The following is a 6,000-nucleotide window of genomic DNA, read 5'->3' on the forward strand; positions in this document are numbered from 1 at the left end:
GAGAAATAAATTTACTTAAATACAAATTGTTAAATACCCTATTTAAATTGTTAAATTAATATGTCGTTTGAAATTCGGTTTGATTGGTAACATGATGTCACACACAATATGTAAGAACAATATTCACGACAATAAAAATCCATAACAACAAATAACAAATAAGCAAAATAAATAACATATGTAATTGTTAACTCAGTTCATTGCAAAGTCACCTACATCTTAAGGACATTAAGATAATGAAAGGAAATCTAGTAATCATTAGACAATATATTAAATGACAGTCTCATTGAACTCTCTCACAACAATGCTATTTTCCCCTCCAATTCCACCTCTCACCAAAATAAATATAATCTTCTAATCTTGTAAGTTTTACCATAATATAATATGGTATTAATTATAATTGTATAATAAAACTAATATATTAAAAAAGAAATGTTCAGAATGATATGTCTGCCTGTCTGGGACTTGCATTTTTGCCGGATCAATATGAAATATACATACTTGCTTTCGATAAATAAATTGGGAGATAAAATGCTCCTCGTTCATCCATTATAATAAAGTATTAATAAATTTAATTCATTCAAGAGAAAAAGACAAAACAAAAAAGTACAAAAGAATAAAAAAAAAATTCTAATGAGCAGATACACGATGTTTTGTTAAATAAATAAATGTATTTCTATACATAAAAATAGGTTTCGCATAAACTTAATTGTGGCATGGCAGAGAGCAGGTTTCTTTTGAATGGCCTAGTGTGAGCATTTAACCTACAACTGTCAACAAGGCATTCCACACTCTGAACATTCTTACCATCTGCGGAAACCTGCGACCCACTAGTGGAGTCAGGTGTGTCTCACCTCTCATGCTCACATTTCTCTACGTGAAAAAAATGTACCTCTTATCCTTACAAAACTTCAACACTTACATTACATAATTCAAATTCAAAATATCTTTATTTTTATTTTTATACATTTATTTTTCAGTCTCACTTTCAACTACTAGAAAAATGTTTACAAAACTATTACCTTCAACATTTATATAATTCATTCACGCACAAAGAATTAACATGTAAAAGAATTTTTTGATGAACTATTTTTTTTGAAATATTTTAAAAGAATTTTTTTAAAGTGAATTAACATGGCTAAGTTTGACAATTGCAACGGCCCGTATGAACATGTTGCCTTCATTAACACTCAGACAATCGTCATTGGGGCACTTGACTCTTTGAAGTGCAAGCTTCTATCTGACATCTTTAGAGACGCAACTCTGAGGTGGTATATGGGCCTCCCACGACTCTTTGTCACCAACTACTAAGACCTATTGAAGAAACTAGTCCACAAATTTGTCGCAAACACGCATAGCAAGTCTGCCGCCACCAGTCTATCCGACATTCTCGAGGGTCCCTCACAATCCCCAAGGGAGTATCTTATCTGCTTCAACAAAGCAACAATCAAGGTAATCCATCCAAACCAGGAAATTTTTGTAGGAGTATTCCAAAATGGGCTTAGGACAGGGAATCCCTCGCCTAGATACTAGTGGTGTCCTTGACTAAAGTAGTAACACGGGTGAAATATTACATCAACGGCGAAGAAATAAATGTTAAAAAGACGACACAAGATGCAAAAGAATGAACTTTCAATCCAGACAGCTCGTGAAGGAATCTATACATGTCGTCCATGAGGGACAGAACAACGTTCAAACGAAGTGAAAAACCCACTAAAAACTTCACTCCCCTGAATGCCTGCTAGGAGTAGATATGGCAAGATGTCCTACATATGCATAGTATCCCCCAACCACCACCTTACAAGACAAATGTCATGAGGCCTGATCCCCATATTTGGCGCAAGATCCATAAGGTCAGGAGACATCAAATGGAGGATCGTTACCAACTCAAAAAGAGATAGAGTGCCTCATCCAAGATGGGCACCTCAAGAAATACGTCAAGGGAGACTCTTCCAGGAGACTAGGTGAGTCAAACTCTCAGGGGAGAGATTCCTTAAATAGTCCAAGATCCAATAAATGGAAGGAGCCTGACCAAGGAGGCGAAACAAATCCATTTTTCATACCCTTAACACCATCGCCGGAGGCGGAGAGACCAGTTCCACCCAAAAAAGTTATACTCACCAAATCCTAGCCATTGATGGTTCTCTCGTTGACTCTAAGGCAAGTGAATTAGAAGATCTAAAGTCCAAGGTTACCTTTTCCAAGATGGATACTACCAGTATTCAACTGCATAATAATAACCCCATAGTTATCACCATTTGATGTGATAACTAGGAAATCAAAAGAGTCTTGATTTATCAAGGGAGATTTACAAACATCCTCTACTGGGATGCATTTGAGAGAATTATCTTGGAGTTAGATGACCTCAAATCCTTCTAGGGTTTGTTGGTGGGTTTTATGAGCGTTCCAATATAGATGAAGGGTTACATAATGCTGAAGTCTACCTTTGGGGCAGAAGAAAATGCTAGACAAGTAAAAGTAACGTATTTAGTCATTGATACGTCCTCCTTATATTATAGGATCATAGAAAGACCTGATTTTAACTAGCTAGGGTTGCCCTATCTACCTTGTATCTATGCATGAAATGCCCTCTCCCAAATGGGTGAGTCGATGTTATTTAGGGGGACCAGGAGATTTCTCGAAAGTGCTATGTAGAAAGCATAAAGTTGAAGAAGGTCAGAACATTAGGTGTGACTAATGTGGGCATGAAGGCGAAGAAAAGGCTTTAAGGGGAATCTCCCATTGAGGAGTGCTTGACCATTCCAAAAGAGGCGGTCACTAAGGTTTTAGAAAAAGATCCATTGTCAGGGGATGATTGCTAAGGAGACGAGCCTCACTTAGTTGAGACTGTTTGAAGTTTTATTTTATGTAGGCAATTTGTATTCTCGATGGTTTTGGTAAGTTTTCATGGGGCGCCTTTTTCCTGTGTTGATTGGCACTCAATTTTTAATGAGCCCCTCATTTTATTTATATATGTTTTGGATTATTATTAATTCACATGAAGGATGTCAAGGAGAAAAGGAATCTTATTGAAATCACCTCCAAGGCCATTGAATATGCTAGATCCTGAAGTGTGAATTCTTGCCGCCTCTAAGGCTATTAAATATGTTAGATCCTTATGTGGGGATGCTTGACGCCTCTAAGGCTATTGAATATGGTGGATACTTATGTGGGAATCCTTGTCGCCTTTAAGGTTATTGAATATGTTGGATCCTTTTGTGGGAATCCTTTCCCCCATAAGGCTATTGCGTATGCTGAATCCTTATGTGGGAATCTTTGCCGCCTCTAAGGTTATTGAATATGTTGGATCCTTATGTGATAATGCTAGCCACGTCTAAGGCTATCGAATACACTAGATCCTTATGTGGGAATCCTTACTTCCTCCAAGACTATTGAATATGTTGGATCCTTATGTGAGAATTCTTGTCGCCTCTAAGGCTATTAAATATATTGGATCCTTATGTGGGAATCCTTTCTGCCTCTAAGGCTAGTGAATACGCTGGATCCTTATATGGGAATCATCACTGCCTTTTTAGGCTATTAAAAATGTTGGGTTCTTATGCCAGGAATCCTTACCACCTTAAGGTTATTACAAACACTTGAACCCTTTGTCACCCTGAAGCAATGTGAGGGATCCTGGCATTTCACGAGAGCAGCAAATTTAAAATATGGGCAAGGAAATTCCTATATAGGTCATAATAGAGATAATAATAAATAAACAAGATCAATATAAGAGGATCCCTTAGGGGAAGTATTCAACAATGCATAAGAGGCCCTCGGGGGTAACTACCAGGGGTATGATTACAAAGAAAAAAGAAAGGATTAAAGGATTCAAAAGATCATTAACCCCCTTTAGAAGCTAGTTTTTCCTCTAGGGATCCTCCAGGGTGAGTCGCCTCCAGAATAGCATCCTCTGCCGCCTTATCTCCCTCAAACTCAACTTGAGTATCCTTGGCCCGAGAGATGACAAGGCTGGAAGGCTGGGGATTGCTTGTGTCATCCATCATCTGACTGTTGTAAACAACTTTAAACACCTCCATGGGCCTCAGATCTAGCCCACATAGAGGAAGGTCATTTGCTCCTTCGCCCTCTCAAAATAGATGTTAGAGGTATCTATCAAGTCGTCCTTGAGCACATACACCTCATCCTTTAGATTCTTCTGAGTTCTAAGAGCTTGATCTAGGGATTTATGCACCTTCTTCTCCTTGATAGAAAAATCTTTGACCGTGGTCTCCACCTCATAAGGCATTCCCATGAGAGTCTCGTTTTCACTATGCAAAGCCTCGATTATCCATTGCCTTTTAGTTAGGTCTTATTTGTAGCTGGAAAGCTTCGTCCTCAGCTGATTTTTCTGCCTTAGCATGTTTCTCCATATAGGACGCTCTATAAGAAGAACCCCTGCAATTTAGGTGTCTTTAAGGTTAGATAGCTTTGGGGAGGGATTATAACATACAACTTTGTAATTCCCTGTAAAATCTTTGCGGAAGGGAAGGCGGGCACTGTAAGACCCCAATTCTACCCGGCAGATAATGTTAAAATCAGAGTCACAACACAAATAGGATGCCACATTTTTCAACTTAATACGTCAACATATAAGCGCATGTAATACAAATACATAACACATTAAAACTTAGATAAACAAATAATAATAATGTTATGTCTTCAGAATAAAACAATTTTTAAATTACCACGCAGCGGATTCATAAACTTCAATTCAAAAACATAACATCTTTGTCCAACATAAACGACTTCAAAGCAACAAAGTATTTAACAAAATTTAACTTAAAATTCAGCAACAGAATTAAAATCAATAATAAAGTAACACGCGTTCATCCCCACCGCGTGTTACGTATCAGAGCGACCAACACCTCACTCGAACTAATGAAGGTAAACAACCTTCGCTCTGGATTACCTGCGCGTTACCAACATAAGGATAACATTCAAACAGAAGGGGTGAGATATCAAACAATATAATTGGATGTATGATAAATACTAATTTAGAATTAGTCCATGCAAAATCACCACTTCACAGCTTTTTAAACAACACTTTATTATCACAAAATTATCAACAAAATATTTCAACTATTTCAGCTTCACAAAGATATCATCAACACGATAACAACTATTTTCATCAACACAACAACTCAGAGATGCGACTTGAAATGCGACTCATTACGATGCACATGCATGTGGTACCAATGGAGCAAAACTCCCGACTTAATAATTTCCAATTAAGAGGCATCAACAAGGCATAAGCCTTCAACTTTAAAACAAGGCATAAGCATTGAACTTTAACTTTTTCCAATCCAGACCAACTTACAGAGCATAAGCTCCCAACTGTTATGCTATGAATGCGACAACCTTATGCATGCAACAACAACAACGGCAAAAAATCAACATTGGCATAAGCCTACAACACACAACAACATCAACAACAACTATTCAACATTGGAATAAGCCTACAACTTAATGTTTGCCAATAATTAGTGGCAACATAACAACAATAGCAACAATTACCAACAACTACAACATAACAACAATAACAACAGTTATCAACAAAAGCATAACAACAACAATAACACAACAATAACAACGACACTTCAACGAAAACCTAACAACAATTAAACGACATCGATATAACCTGCGAATTCACAACTTTAATACCTACATTATAGTAACTTAATATAATCCACTATCTCAACCGAAATACACCGCGAACATTCCGCATCATTATTCAGACAATTCAACTATATTCCGCTAATTGATTTTCTGCTAGCTCACACACACACTGGGGTGAGCGCCCCCTACTTCTCTTTTTCCATAGGGGCAGCCACCCCTTACTTGTGGTGGAAGGCGCCCCTTCTTCAACTTTAGCACTTAAAATATCAATTAAATATTGTGGCACTCGCCCCTAAAATATGGTGGCACTCGCCATAGGTTACTGTATCTCAGAAATTACCAATTTCTTTTCGAACTCAATCGATCCTTCCATAGTTACTA

Source organism: Vicia villosa, linkage group LG1 (genome assembly GCF_029867415.1).
Source record: "Vicia villosa cultivar HV-30 ecotype Madison, WI linkage group LG1, Vvil1.0, whole genome shotgun sequence".
In the NCBI taxonomy this organism is placed as follows: domain Eukaryota; kingdom Viridiplantae; phylum Streptophyta; class Magnoliopsida; order Fabales; family Fabaceae; genus Vicia; species Vicia villosa.